Source organism: Hemitrygon akajei, chromosome 6 (genome assembly GCF_048418815.1).
Source record: "Hemitrygon akajei chromosome 6, sHemAka1.3, whole genome shotgun sequence".
Lineage (NCBI taxonomy): Eukaryota > Metazoa > Chordata > Chondrichthyes > Myliobatiformes > Dasyatidae > Hemitrygon > Hemitrygon akajei.
In genome coordinates this window covers 66,042,212-66,058,816 of record NC_133129.1, presented here as the reverse complement: position 1 = coordinate 66,058,816, position 16,605 = coordinate 66,042,212, and the positions used below count along the sequence as shown (strand labels likewise).

General features: G+C 41.0%; 1 protein-coding gene across 14 annotated transcripts in view; it reads left to right on the top strand.

Annotated features, from left to right (window-relative positions):
- Positions 1 to 16,605, top strand: part of trpm3 (transient receptor potential cation channel, subfamily M, member 3) — a 501,544-nt gene that overhangs the window by 177,843 nt on the left and 307,096 nt on the right. The window lies entirely within an intron of this gene.

The window sequence follows — 16,605 nt, the reverse complement described above, 5'->3', positions numbered from 1 at the left end:
AGACCTGGCAACATTCTTGTAAATTTTCTCTGTACTCTTTCAACCTTGTTTACATCTTTCCTGTAGGTAGGTGACCAGAACTGTATACAATACTCCAAATTAGGCCTCACCAAGATCTTATACAATTTCAGTGTAACATCCCATCTCCTGCACTCAATACATTGTTTTATGAAGGCCAAAGTGCCAAATGCTTTCTTTATGACCTTATCTACCTGTGAAGCCACTTTCAATGAATTATACACCTGTAGTCCCAAATCCCTTTGTTTTACCACACTGTTCAGTGCCCCACCATTCTCTGCGTAGTTGGCCAAGGCAACATTTTCCACAGTATTTTTAGATATGAATTGCATGAATATAGATCAGATAATCAGGCCACTTATTCCAACTGATTCCTGTTGGTATTGATGCTCTATACAAGCCTCTTCCCTTCACTCCTCATCTCACTCTCTCAGCAGACACTTCCATTCCTTTTTCCCTCAACTGTTTACCTAGCTTCCATTTAAGTGCATCTCTGTTAGTCAGTTCCTGCCAGAGCGAATGCCACGCTCTCATCCCTCTTCCAGTAATGGACTATCCTGTTGGTTGCATTGGACCTACCCAATGGTACTGGAGTGCAGAGCTGCAAATTACCAAAGAGGATTGATATCTTGTCTTTCACCTGCTTCTTCCTAAGAGCCTCGGGAACTCTTACAACCACTGCCATCACTCTGCAGACTTTTGTCATTGGTTCTAATGATCTGAGCTGCCCCTTCAAAAGATTTATGATCTATTGCCAATTAATTGCCCCAACTCTCTAATTTTCACCTCTTTACATTCAAATCTCAGTACTTGAACAGTTTTGAATGGAAGTCCCAGTTGTTCACACACATTGAAATACAGTACACCTCCCTCCACCCGGAAGCACCCTGTGATATAATTTCCTGCTCCTTCAGAGGAGTTGGAGCTGTCCTGGGGATTTCTAGCAGCTTAATTGGGAGGGAAGGGGGCAAACAAGACTATTCAGCCTATTGAGTTGATTCTAGCTCTCAGAGAAGTCTCATTATTTCAATTGCCTCTCTTATTCTCTATAACCTATTGGCCCTCACCTGCCCACTACTGTCCATTCATCCAGGGCACACTGTAATAGCCAATTGACTTACCAGCATGTCCATAAGACCATAAGATTTAGGAGCAGAATTAGGCCATTCTGCCTGTCGAATCTGCTCCACTATTGAATCATGGCAGATTTATTACCTCTCTCAACCCTATTCTCCTGCCTCCTTCCTGTAATCTTTGATGCCCTTACTAATCAAGAACTTATTAACTTTCATTTAAAATATACCCAATGACATGGCCACTGCAGCCATCTGTGGCAGTGAATTTCACAGACTCACTGCCCTCTTGTTTAAAAAAAATCCTCCTCATCTCTATTCTAAAGGGATGTCCTTCTATTCTGAGGCTGTGATCTCTGGTCCTAGATTCTCACACCATGAGAAAAGTCCTCTCCATGACCACTCTTTCCAGCCCTTCAATATTCAATAAGTTTCCATGGGATCCCCTCATTCTTCTAAACTCAAGCAAGTACAGGCCCAGAGCCAACAGATGCTCCTCATACATTAACCCTCGCATTCCCAGGATGTCCTTCAGACGTAGGAGGAAACTGGAACAACTGGGGAATCAAATATGAAGAACAAGCAAACTTCACATAGACAGCAAACGAGGTCAGCATTGAACTGTAAGTAGCAGAACCTCCTACAGCACTGTAGTGCCAAATATATATTTTATTTGTTTTTTTATGTAAGCTTTCCCTTGTTGGTAATATAGCCTTGTGACCGCCCTTTATGGTGCTCACCTGATAGTTCACACAGCCCAGTTTTGGGGAAACATTTTCATCTACTCCTATCAAAGTTAGCATCCGATATGGAAGAATTTGGGTGCTGCCAATATGGAGACACGAGAGACTGCAGATGCTGGAATCTGGAGCAAAATATGAACTACTGGATGATTAGGCAGCATCCGCAGAGGAAAAGGAACAGTTCACATTCTGGACTTGATAAATGCTTTCAACCCAAAATATCAACTGTCCATTTCCCTCTACAGATGCTGCTTAATGTGCTGAGTTCCCTCGGTGGTTTGATGTTTTTGTTTGCTTAAGCCCTCACTAAACATTTTGAAATCTGGCATATCAAAAAATTGTGTAATATGAACTACTTCATAGAAATTAAGGAAACAAATAAATGAGGTGTTTGAAAATAACCAGATAAGGGGAGAACTCTGGCATTATTTCAATAATGAATTAGTACAAACATGTTGGACAAAATGGCTTCCTATTCTATGAATATTCATTAGCCTTCACTCTGACTAAGTTGAGCCTCTAAGTTGTAATGAAATTACCTATTCATTAAGATAAAACGCAGAGTAGACTCTTCGGCCTTTTGAGCCGCACCGCTGAGCAAACCCCAATTTAACACTATCCTAATCATGGGACAATTTCCATTGGCCAATTAACCTACCAACTGATACATCTTTGGACTGTGGGAGGAAACCAGAGTACTCGGAGGAAACCCGCACAGCCAGGGAGAATGGACAAAGCCCTTACAGACTGTGGCGGGATCTGTATAGATAGCATGCAAAACACAGTTTATCACTGCATCTCAGTATATGTGACAATAATAAACCAATTTAACAATTATAAGGGATTTCTTTCCAGTGAATTCTACTTTTTCTTTTCCATCAATGAGTTAATTTTATAAAAAGTGAGAAATTTTTATATGGAGAAGGTAAAACACTAATGATTTATTTACTTTATCTGTAAGCCCGAATCATTCAATACAGGTGCCTATTGCAATGAATAAACCTTTCAAATAACCAGCACAGATGCCCATTGCACCTGTGTTAGTTATGTGAAAGGTTTATTTGTTTAGTTCATCTCCCCCTGATCTTTCCCATTCCTGTACTTTCCCATCCTTTAAGAATAAATTTAATTCTCATTTGCCAATTGAATCAGCATTTCCAGACAGTCATTTTCCAGATCAGGTTGCTATGCAAAAGCATTTCTTTTCTGCTTCCCTCTCACCCCAACTTCTCCGCCAATTAGTTTAAATTGGTGTACTTGGGTTACCAATATGTTGTCAAATTCCATTTTTTATCCTCAGTACATAACTGGAGAGAGCCATTTCAAACTGATAGTTTAGAAGTTGATGTTTAAAAAATTAATTTAGAAAGAAACATTCTGTGCTATGGATAGTAATGATAGAGGCAAAAACTAATTCAAAATCAAAACAATTGCTGCTAGCCTTCAACTGCCACAGCATTGTTATACTTGAGTGATGCAACCTCAGCTCCAATGAAGAGATTGTTCCAAAGATTCAAATATTTCTTATTCTGGTCCTTTGTTAGCAATTAGCAAACATATTATCTTGAAGTGATATTAAGCAGTCAGAAAAGATATGTCCTTGGAATCCATAAACCGTCACGCAATAAGCAAGAATACATAACTTACTCCCTTCGCTTTCACCACACCCCCCCCTCACATGACTAGTTACCATAATAAACATGCAGCCCAGAATACATTACAATACATAATCTATACATTATAGATTTAATGTTGGCAAATGGAACTAATTTAGTCAGCAAGGACAAGCTGGGGCAAAGGACCCATTTCTGTGTTGCATGACTTTTCCACTCTTATGGTATCTTATAAGGAATTGCCTATAATAATTAGTTTTTATTATCATTAACTCTCTTAAAATCCAAAAATGTAATTTTCTTATTAGCTTATGGCTCCAAATATTGCAGACCCTTGTTCTTCTGAGTCAGGGTTTGAGTATATTTGGGAGCTTCGGGTTCCGACGATTTGCCCTGGTCCAAGCAAGGGCCAAGAAATCACACTGATGCCTCTAATTCCTCAGAAGGCTGAGGAGATTCGACATGTCTCCCCCTCTCTCCCCTTTGGCCACAGCAATTTTGATAGATGCGCCACAGCTTGGTATGGCATCTTCCTCGCCCAAGATTTGAAAAAATGGCAGAGTTGTGAACGCACGCCAGTCCATCAGTCCTTCATGGACTCTCTCTACCCTTCCCATTGCTTCAGAAAAGCAGCCAACCTCCCTCCCACCCTAGTCATTCTCTCTTCTCCCCCCTACAGTCTGCATTCTGTTTTCTTTTTCTTCCTTGATGTACTGCTCTATGGAATGATCTGTCTCTCTGCATGCAAACAAATTCTTTTCTCTGTATCTCAGTATACGTGACAATAAGAAGCCAGCTACCAATTAGAACAGCTGCTCGAGGCACCAGTCACCCAGCTCGATACTCCAGTGCATTAATGCTGTTCTGATGGCGTGTTACATCACATTTTCTCATGCCATAGAAGGAAGCTGTTGAGAATGGGACAAGCTGTCCAAACATTCCCATCTATCCCATTCTTCCCACCTATCTCCCTGTACACCAGAGGTAATTTACAGGAACATGATAGCCTGCCATCAGCACGTTGGGTTATGGGAGGAAAGTGAAGTAAATGGGTTACCTGGGTGCAGGGAGAACTTGCAAACCCCGCACTGACATCACCAAAGGTCAGGATCAAACCCAGGGTGCTGGAGCAGTGAGGCAGGTGTTCTAACCTCTCTGTTGGGCACACACAGCCGCACACGTAACAGAACAGAGCACTCCTGGTGTCCTAGACTGTAGTTAACACTCAGCCAACATCATTGAAACAATAGATTATTACAGCAGTTTTTGTGACATATAACTGCTTGCAGATTTGCTACTATAGTTCCCAAATTACAATAAGACCATAAGATATTAGAACAGAATTAGATCATTTGGCCCATCAAGTCTGCTCAACCATTCCACAATGGCCGATCCATTTTCCCTCTCAGCCCCAATCTCCAGCCTTCTCCTATATCCCTTCATGTCCTGACTCCCCTTCAAAAGAGTGGCATAGGCTGTTAAGTACAGTGATGTGACCTGAAATCGTGCAAATAAATACCACAAAACAAAATTGACATGTTGAGCATGCTGGGAAGATGATCGTCAAATGCTGGAAATTCTCAGTAGCTCAGACAACACCTGTGGAGAGAGAAATTGAGTTAAAGGTTCAGAGAACTTCTTCCTAATCTTTCTTTTGGAAATATTTGGCAGGTGTTTCTCTTTTTTCTTTCTGCCTTGGGCAGAAAATAAGAAAATATACTTTTTTTCCTTTTTTAAACTGAGAAAATAATATACCCACATTTTTGAAGTTTAATGAATATCATCACCAGAAATGTGAATTCCTATTTCAAGTGGGTTGCACTGCATCCATGAATGTGCACATCAATTGGCTTAATTAACATTTGCAATAGATCTACTACAACTGCTTAAAACTTGGTAGAAATGCCAATGATAAGATAACACCGGAACTACTAAGTTGTACTTCGTACCGCTTCGGAAACAGAGGAAGAAGAAACATTATTTTTATTTGTGAAATTCAAAATGGTGCAAGTAGCTATTTTCATTGCCCCACCTTTTTTTTCTCACCTGGAAAGTTCAGAATATTCCTCTACCATCTGCATCATGTTGCAATTTCAAAAACAACCATCTTTTGTCATCAATCCAAAAACACCTCCTCAAGTGACTGTTTTTCTCAGTAAATGAATTTCTGTTGCAATATCTCAAAGCCTACATGCACACTCAATCCTGCACAACTTAAGCAATAAAGACCAGTTCATCTGTGGAAACTTCAAGTGGAGTTTGGAAGGTTAAAGGAAATTTAAGTTGTTCAAGTTCATAAGAGATTTTTGTTTTTGCTGCTACTAGAATGGGGCAGATTTACAATAGAACTATATGGAGGTTGAGGAGGTGGGAAGATTTTTTTTCCCATGACATTGATGTGATTAGGGAGTGACCTGATCGACTGGGCAGTAGGAGCAGTTTCAATCATCACTCACATGAGGGAATTGGATAAAATCATTATAAAGGAAAATAAATATTTGTCTCTGGGAGACCCACTAGGATTAATTAGATTATACTTCTGTAGAATCATTATGGACTGAAAAGCATCCTTTAGGACCACATTCTGTAATACTTAACACTCCTGTTGCCGAGTGGCGTGGTAGCATAGATGTGTTACTGGACTTGGGTTCTAGATATGAATTCAAAGTCCAATATTTCAGCTGGGAATTTAGTTCCATTAAATGAGAAAAGAGAAAGGGATTGTGATGATGAACAAAATGCCTAGTTTGCAATTGCCCCTTATGGAAGAAGATATGCCATGAGGTCATAGCAAGGTGTTGGACTCCTACTGCCTTCCAGCAAGTTTCACAAGCAAGGACAATTATGGGAGGGGCAATAAACATTGCTGTGAATGAATAAAGTAAAGCTCATGTGAAGGATGAGTGCCCAATCAGTGCTTTCCCCGCTGACTTGGAAGCATTTTGATTATCCCACTCCACAGCTTGTTCCTCATGTCCCCACAAGTACTCATTAAACCCTCTTTTGAGTGTTCCTTTTGTATCCACATCTTCCATTTTAGAGCAACTCACTCGGTATAAGTATTCTACTCACACCCTCTGTCCTTTCTTTTACCAGTATCCCCTGGTTACCAGCCAGCTTGGCAGAGGAAACAGTTTTTCTCTACTGGGAGAATACCAAAAAATACTGCGGCTAAAATAAAAACAAAAGAAATGCTGAAAACACCCTGAAGGTCAGGCAGCATCTGACGGAATAGAAACAGTTTGTGTTTCAGGTTGGAAGACCCTTCATCCAAACTTAGTCAGAACCATAGTTCCAACAAAATTCTGATGCAGGGTTTTCAACCTGAAATATTTCTCTTTGCAATGATACAGCCAGATTCTGCTTTTTAAAATTTTTCTCCATCGAGAGTTAAGGTTTGATTCTAGCCACTGATTCTGTGCCATTCTACAACAGTCCTAGTGATTCTGATAATCACATCAACGCTTATGCAGCAAACTTAGCCCCAGCATTGATTTTAATGGGCCATGTTCTGATAATTAACTACACTGCTTTATTGGTTAAGAATGTCTATGGAGCAAAATATGACAGCAGTAATGGCAGAAGGCTATTTGCTGCAGGTAGAGGTCTTTTGAGTTAGGATGGAGACTGAAGAGCAGAATCTCCAGGGTGGTAATCTCTGGATTACTCCCAGTGCCACGAGCTAGTGAACAGGAAGCTGGTGCAGGTGAATGTGTGGCTGAGGAGAGGGTGCAGGGGGGTAGGGTTTCAAGTTCATGGATCATGGGAACCTTTTCTGGGGAAGGGGTGACTTGTATAAGTGGGACGGGTTGCACCTGAACTGGAGGGGAACCACTATCCTGGGAGGAAGATATGCTAATGCTATCGGGGAGGGCTTACACTAAATTTGCAGGGGGGTGGGAACCAAAGTGAAGAGGCAGTGGATGGGGTGGTTGGCTCACAAGTAGTGACAGCTTGCAGGGAGTTTATGAGGAGGGGCAGTAGATGATAGAGCAAAGATGGACTCAGCCTGATGGTTTGAGACATTTCTATTTTATTGCAAGGAGTATCATAAACAAGGCGGATAAACTTAGAGCGTGGATCTAAGGTGTGGGACTATAATGGTGTGGCCATTACAGAGACTTGGATGTCTCAGGGGCAGGAATGGCTGTTGTGTGTGCCGGGCTTTAGATGTATTAAAAAGGACAGGGAGGGAGACAAAAGAGGTGGGTGGAATTGCTAATCAGGGATAGTATCACGGCTGCAGAAAAGGAGGAAGTCATGGAGGGATTGTCTACTGAGTCTTGTGGGTGGAGGTCAGAAACAGGAAGGTGGCAATAACTCTACTGGGTGTTTTTTATAGAGCCCCCAATAGTAGTAGAGACATCAAAGAAGAGATAAGGAGGGAGATTCTGGAACGGTGCAATAATAATAGGGTTGTTGTGATGGGTGATTTTAACTTTCCTAATATTGACTGGCATCTCCTTAGAGTAAGGGAATTAGATGGTGTGGAGTTTGTTAGGTGTGTTCAGGAAGGTTTCCTCAAGATTCAGGGGAGAAGATTTAGGATGGAGATGAGGAGAAACTGTTTTTCCCAGAGAGTGATGAATCTGTGGAATTCTCTGCCCAGGGAAGCAGTTGAGGCTTCCTCACTAAATATATTTAAGAAACAGTTAGATAGGTTTTTACATAGTAAGGGAATTAAGGGTTATGGGGAAAAGGCAGGTAGATGGAGCTTAGTTTACAGACAGATCAGCCATGATCTTATTGAATGGCGGGGCAGGCTCGATGGGCTGGATGGCCTACTCCTGCTCCTATTTCTTACGTTCTCATGACACAATATGTAGATAAGCCTACAAAAGGAGAGGCTGTACTTGATCTGGTATTGGGAAGTGAACCTCGTCAGGTGTCAGGTCTCTTAGTGGGAGAGCATTTTGGAGATAATGATCACAAGTGCTCCTTTACCATAGCACTGGAGAGGGATAGGAGCAGACAATTTGGAAAAACATTTAATTTGGGTAGGGGGAAATATGATGCTATTAGGCAGAAACTTGGGAATGTAAATTGGGAGCAGATGTTGCCAGGGAAATGCATGGCAGAAATGTGGCAAATGTTCAGGGAACATTTGCATGGAGATCTGCGTAGGTATGTTCCATTGAGGCAGGGAAAGGATGGTAGCGTATAAGAATCATGGGGTGCAAAGGACGTGGAAAATCTATTTAAGAAGAAAGGAAAAGCTTATGAAATGTTCAAGAAACTAGGTACTGTTAGAGCTCTAGAAAATTAAAAGGTTGCTAGGAACGAGCTTAAAAATGAAATTAGGAGAGCTAGAAGGGGCCATGAGAAGGCAGGATTAAGGAAAACCCCAAGAACTTCTACAAGTATTTGAAGAGCATGAGGATGAGTCGTGTGAGAATAAGACCAAACAGGTGCAATAGTGGAATCATTTACATGGAGCCAGAGGAGGTAGCGGAGGTACTTAATGAATACTTTGCTTCAGTATTCACCAGTGAAAAGGATCTTGGCAATTGTGGGGATGACTTACAGCAGACTGAAATGCTGAGTGTATCGACATTAAGAAAGAGGATGTGTTGGAGCTTTTGAAAGGAATTAAGTTAGATTAGTCACCAGGACTGGACGAGATATACCCTAGACTACTGTGGGAAATGAGGGAGGAGATTGCTACACCTCTGGCGATGATCTTTGCATTATCAATAGGGATGGGGGAAGTACCAGAAAGAGGAGTATAGATAACCTAGGAAATTATAGACAAGTGAGTCTTACTTCAGTGGTGGGCAAGTTGTTGGAAAAGGTCCTGAGAGGCAGGATTTACGAGCATTTGGAGGGACATAATCAGATTAGGGATAGTCAGCATGGCTTTGTCAAGGACAGGTCATGCCTTATGAGCCTGATTGAATTCTTTGAGGATGTAACAAAATACAGTGATGAAGGTAGAGCAGTGGATGTAGTGTATATGGATTTCAGTAAGACAGTTGATAAGGTTCCCCATGCGAGACTCATTCAGAAAGTAATGGGGCATGGGATCCAAGGAGATCTTGCTTTGTGGATCCAGATTTTTTTTGCCCACAGAAGGCGAAGGGTGGTTGTGGATGGTTTGTATTCTGTATGGAGGACGGTGACCAGTGGTTTTCCACAGAGATCTGTTCTGGGACCCCTCCTCTTCGTGAATTTTATAAATGACCTGGATGAGAAAGTAGAAGGGTGGGTTAGTAACTTTGCTGATGACACAAAAGTTGGAGGTGGCGTGGATAGTCTGGAGGGTTGTCAGGGATTACAGCGGGACATCGATAGGATGCAAAACTGGGCTGAGAAGTGGCAGATGGGCTTCAACCCAGAATAGTGAGAAGTAGTTCATTTTGGTAGGTCAAGTTTGAAGAATATGCTGTAATATAAATGGTAAGATTCTTGGCAGTGTAGAAGATCGGCAAGATTTTGGGTCCATGTCCACAGGATACTCAAAGCTGTTGCACCTGTTGATAGTGTTGTTCAGAAGGTGCATGGTGTGTTGGAATTCATTAACCATGGGATTGAGTTCAAGAGCTGTGAGGTAATGTTGCAGCTATATAAAAGCGTAGTAAGATCCCACATGGAATACTGTGTTCAGTTCTGGTCACCTCATTACAGGAAGGATATAGATACTATGAAGAAAATGTAGAGGAGATTTACAAGGATGTTGCCTCAGTTGGAGAGCACGTCTTATGAAAATAGGTTGAATGAACTTGGCCTTTTCTCCTTGGAGCAACAGAGGATGAGAGGTGACCTGATAGAGGTGTATACGATAATGAAAGGCATTGATAGTGTGGATAGTCAGAGGCTTTTTCCCAGGGTTGAAATGGCTAACGCAAGGGGGCAAGTTTTAAGGTGCTTGGAAGTAGGTACAAGGGGGATGTCAGAGGTAAGTTTTTCCACACACAGAGTGGTGGATGCGTGGAATGCACTGCCAGCGAAGGTGGTAGAGGCGGATACAATAAGGTTTTTTAAGAGACACTTAGGTAGGTACATGGAGCTTAGAAAAATAGAGGGCTATGCAGTAGGGAAATTCTAGGCAGTTTCTAGAGTGGATTACATGGTCAGCACAACATTGTGGGCCAAAGGGTCTGTAATGTGCTGTAGATTCTGTCTTTCACGAGCCTGTTTTGCTGTTCAGTTAATTTCTAGTTGCTCTGACTTATTCCTGTTCACTCACCATTATTTTTAATTTCCTAAAGAAAATTAAAAACAATCTCAGTCGCTAAATCTCAGATTGACTCACCCCCTTGTCCCATTCCCAGCTTCTGGAAGGAGGCAGTTCCATATTCCCACTCCCACATATGTGAGCAAAGTGGGAGTGATTTCCCTGACATCATCCCTGAATTAACAAGCAATCTGCTGGAGGGACTGTGTGTGTGCGTGCGTGCGTGCGTGCGTGCATGCGTGTTTGCTGGCTGGGGGGAGCAATTGTTGATGTTTCGAGTTCAAAACCCTACATCAGGATGCAGAGATTCTATCTGAATATCAACAATTCTTCTCCCCCCTCCCCTCCCCTTGTTTGCCCCTCTGAGTTCCTCCAACAGATTGTTGCTCCAGATTTCAGCATCTGCAGTTTCTTGTGCTTCCATCGCCCTTGAACTACCTGGCTCAAATGTTACAGACCCCCCCATCTCCCTTACCAAAGGAAATAGTTTGTTTCCGATCAGTCCTTTAATCATCTAAAAGATCACAATGCAGTTTACCAAATCTATGCTAAGTCCATGGCAGTTATCCAGCAACAATTTTGTGAAAATAATTTAGCTGCTATGCTTGCATCAAAATTCAGTTTTTGTCAAATATGTTCTGCTCTGATGTTTGATATTTTAAACCTTGCATATGGAAAATAAGGTTTCTTATACCAGCCCCACTTTGTAGGAGCTTATTTAGCAACCTGAATCAGTGCCAGAAATACCACATTTTGAAAATAAGCTGTGCATCAAAATAATTCATAAAGTGAATATAAAAAGTTGAAGCTGTGTACCAGAATAACTAATTATTAATGCAATAAGAGGCTCCTGTTGTTTCCCTGTGCCATCTGTGGGAACATATAAATACAATGAATATAATTTTCTAAAGACCAAAGGAAGGTATGCTGCCCTTCGCCATCTCTGCATTGTTGTGAGATCGAGGGGCTGCATAATGACGGATCCTGAGAGGGTATGTGTTCCGATTAATGTTAGGCATGCCATCGCGCCTAGCGTGCACTTGTTTCTGAGTCAGAAGGTCATGAGATTCAATTCTCACTTCAGAGTCTTGGCAGTCATTTTTACTGGTATATTCACTACAGAGTTTATTTCAATTATGTTCACTGAATAAGGGACAGGATGTTTCTCTTGCCATTTTGTGAATAGCTGTAAGATAGTTTATAGCCAGTTCAGAGGGCGGAGTTCTCAGGAGTTTTTTTCTTAGGACAGCACCTGCAGCAGTGCTCCCTCAGTACTGTGTTTGTGTATCACCTTGGATTTGTTGAATTGAGTTTCTAGCAGTACTTGAACCTGCTAGATTCAAACCTGTGAGTACATCTCAAGGAATCATAGATGTTGTGCTTCAGTTGCCATCATGGAGTTCTAAGTTGCAGAGTTCCTGAATTGTTCGTCCATACTGAACAAACATTACTAAACATCATGATGTTGATATCTGGTCTTTCTTCGGACTTTGAGGAGGTGGTCAATGTAGTGGCTGCAGACTCCTTGGGAGGGCAAAATAAATATTGTAGAGGATTTGTTTTGACTTGTGGCAACAGGACTATAACATGAACAGAGAATAAATTGGGCACATCTTCCAGGCCAGCACTCTCAGGATTTCTGTTCTGTTTCAAGTGATGTGTTTTAGATTAGGTGTTAATCAGGACTTCCACCATCACCCCTTTCAATGGAACATAGAAGATCGAAGAGGAAGTTACTCCCACTCTATATATCAGATCTCATCAATGCTGATTGATGCACCATCAATAACTCTCTCTGAGACGTAAAGGCAAGGTATCGGCTTTTATTGACTGGAAGAAGGAACAAGCAGTGATTGACCACCATACTACATCCTGGAGACAGAGAGGCCGGGCTCAGACCTCAATCACCTTTATACAGGGGTCTGTGGGAGGAGCCACAGGAGCAGTCAGCAGGGGGCGTGTCCAGACAGGTATATGTAGTTCACCACACTGACAAAACCCAATTTATAAGATCGAAATCACATTACAGTCTGAGATTAGGTCCTATGTTTTCTATATTGTGGTGAGTGACAACAGTTCACCAAGTAATTTATTGTCAACGAGATGCCTCAGAAGATGAGCAAAGTAAATGCAAATCTTTCCTTATTAAATTATCCACATTTGTGCAAGTTGCTTTATCAAGGTAGAAATACTTTCACACACAGAAGGATGTATCATAGCTGGACTTTGAAAGCATGCCCCCGAAGAAACGTGAACAGGGAGACAAAGTACCTCATCCCAAGATGACAAAATCTTTGACTCACCTTGCTCATCATTATACAGTACAAAGTTTCATTTCCCCACAGTCGCTGACTGAATTCAGTGACAATGGAGCTCCATTTCCCACTCAGAGCAGAAAGATTTCATCAAAAGGCAACCAAATTATAATAAGGTGAGATGTATAGCATCCCATATCTTATTTTGATTTAACATCAGTAACTGTGGACCACACTAAATATTCAATTAGATGAAATTGAATATATACCCACATTTAATTTTTAAAGTTGGAGTTTTACATATTGTAATACAAGTAGTTTTTTCTGCATTGCTAAATGATTAATAAACTCATTAAATTTCTGACAAATTATATTCAAGTTGGTTGATGATACTTTTGTGAAGTGCCATGGAACATTTTGCAGTAACAAAGCTTCCATATAAATGCAAATTATTATCATATGTTACTTGTGAAAATGTCAAGAGTATAGTAAGCAGGAGAGGGATTTATTTTTCAATAGTTTTTAATGAGTTTAATGACCACCTTGTCCTCAGAGAAGAAGAATCACTGATCTCAGGTTGTTGTCTCTACAGTTAATCTCCAATTGACCTGGAAGTGCCCATTAGAAGATTTACTGGCATGAATGGGACAGGGTCTGATTAAAATTAATGGTATGAGCTTGACAGTGGACCCTAAAAGCCATGCACCCAGTTATTATCAGATCAGATTAACTTACGTACACCCTATTGATTTGGTAGTGGGTTGCTTAATGCGCGACACCATTCTGATCAATGATTACAAGAAAGACTTACAGGTATACAGAGCCTTTCACGTTACCTTGGGACATCCCAAGATTTTGAATGGCCAATTTGCAACTTGTTGAAATGTAATCACTGTTGTGATGTAGAAATTGTAACAACCAGTTTGTACACAACATGGTCCTGTATGATGATGAACAGATGATGTGTTACACAGATACTAAGTAATGAGTAAATATTGACCCAGAAAACAAAGGGGAATTGCATTACAGGTCTTCATATAATCTGTTATATATTTACTCAGGGTGGTAAACAGATCCTCAGGTTAATAGCTCAGCTAAAAAACAGCATTCAGATAGTGCAGCACCTCCTTGCTAATATCGAATACCAGCCTGCACGTTTGAGCTCAAGTTCCTTGAGTGAAGATTTGAACTCAATGGGATATCTACCCTGCCCTCTCACACATCAGGTGTTAGGAAGGAATATGAACTTCAGTGGTCAGCGAACATTGACAAACAATTGTATTTGTATAGTGCCTTTCACAGCCTTGGGACATCAAAAAAATAGTAGTTTAGACATGTCGTATTACAGGAGTCAATTCGCAGCAGAGTGGTTGTAGTGAAAATACATGTTTTTGGTAAAAGCAATCAAAGTATAAATAATGTTTGCCAATGCATTGGTGTAATTATTTTCTACCCACTCGAGCGCAAGCTACTCCTTCAGCGAAATATCTCACTTTGGGTGTAATGGGTGTGACAACACAACAGTCCTTCCCACTTCAGTGGCAGGGTTGCCATGATCATATGCTGAAGTCTGGAGTGAGGAATTCTGCCTTAGAAGCTCAATTGATAATATTGTGTTGTGAAAATAAAGAAAACTACGATTATATTTAATTTCTGATGCCTTCCACAACCCCAGGACTTTCCACCAAACCACAGCTGACTTGGCCCTGCTGCTGGAATTATGCCTCACAAAACCTTTTGAACATTGGACCCCAGAAACTCAACCACTGGTGTCACTGTCATTTGAGCCTGATTGAAATCATTTGGCCTTGTCAGAATTTTATTTTATTGCTTAACAAAAACATTGACTTTCATAGGCAAGCATGCACCTCCTATGAACCTGAGCTAGACTTTGTAAAGTGCATCGGGAAGTGGGCCTCTGGTGAATAAAGAGCCCATTTTTCACTGAAGTATGCAGTTATAATAGGACTTCATTGTTCATTGCTGCTCTCTGCAACTGACAAAAATATCACACTCTGTTAGCTCCTTTCAGAAATGTTATTTACATTCTTGCCCCTAACCGTTCTGTTATTCTCTGAAAATGAACTAATTTTAAAACCCTTCGTCTTTTGCCTAAAGCTCTGTGAGACACTTTGGACTTCAGGTCTGGGAACACCTCTTGTTTACAAAACTGTCTGCGCTTTTCTCCTTTTTTGTATAATTTCCCCAGGTTTTGAAACCCTTTGGGATCTCTGTGAACCTCAGTTTCTGGCCTTGGCCCAACCACGATTTTGATTCCACCACCATTAACAGTTGTATCTGTAGCTGATGTTGCACTGATCACTCTGACCTTCACCATCTTGCTATATCTTGTTCCTCCATAAAATCCACCTCTTTAACCTAACTTTTGACCCTCTGTTTGGAGTGCATGTAGGAGAGGGTAAGGACTGGATGCAACACTGTTGTAAGACCAACATTGCAGGCTAGATGAGAACAATTGTCTTCAATAAGCAGTGTTCCATTGATCACTTATAACTTGCCTTTCAAGGCAGCAATACCAAAGAGCCTAGAGAGATTATGCTCCTTATGATGCCAAAATTTATTCATGAATCAACACTGTGAATACCTAGGCTTTTCCTATTTTAAAGTTAATATTTAATGCAAGATGTTGTTGTCAAAAGAATTCATGAAGCCAATAATGGTAACATTTGGCAGATTTGGAGGAACTTCACTCCACAAAGTGTCATCTTATGTGAAAAAACACTAAAAGCACAAAACCTGTAGCAGTTCCCCTCAATCACGTGAGCACAATTAGTATCTGAAAGACTCTTCTCAATGTCAAGTCTGGGGCTGGCAGTCTGGAAGCAAATGGAAGGTAATAGCAGAAGAGAGCATTTTATTCCCTGTCAGAAATCTCTGTGGATAAGGAATTGAACCATTGAAGTTCAGATCAAAGACTTCTTGGCAGGAATTAGCTTGCGTCCCATTTTGTTGTTCAGCAATGCCAGTGGCCTGCTTTGATCATGAGTTATTCAAATGAATGCAACTTCGACTGGCAAAGTTTGCACAGTCATTGTCTGCTTTGGTTCTTCCCTTGGGAATAATATTCCCTTTTTACACTGGTAACCTTAGAATGGCCCTGAAAATATTCAGTATACTGATGGCAATTACAATATATCAGCACTGCACCTTGGAAAGAGATCACCCACTTTATAACTTAAGGATTGGCTCAGGTCAGTGTGAGGTACTGATGTCAATGACAAACATCCTAGCATATCTTCAGCTGTTGCTTGTTCACAGAGGTCAAGGGAGTAATATAAAGAACCAGAATCAGGTTTAATATCACTGGCGTATGTCAGTGTTGTTAGATTTCAGCAGCAGTACAATGCAATACATAATATATTTTTTAAAACTGTAAATTACGGTAAGAATAGATATGTATATTAAATAGTTGAATAAGAAGTGCAAAAATGGAAATTAAAAAGTAGTGAGATAGTATTCATGGATGGCAGAGGAGAAGAAGCTGTTCCTGAATTGTTGAGTGTGTGCCTTCAGGCTTCAGTACCTCCTTCTTGATGGTAACAATGAGAAGAGGCACATCCTGGGTGGTGGGGTCCTTACTAATGAACGCTTGCCGCCTTGAGGCAAATTTTATCAAATGTTTTTAGATTCTTAATCACCGCCACCCCTAATCGCTTGCATTTGGGTTGTGGACAAGGTGCCTATAATTTCAGTAAAATCTGCACTCCA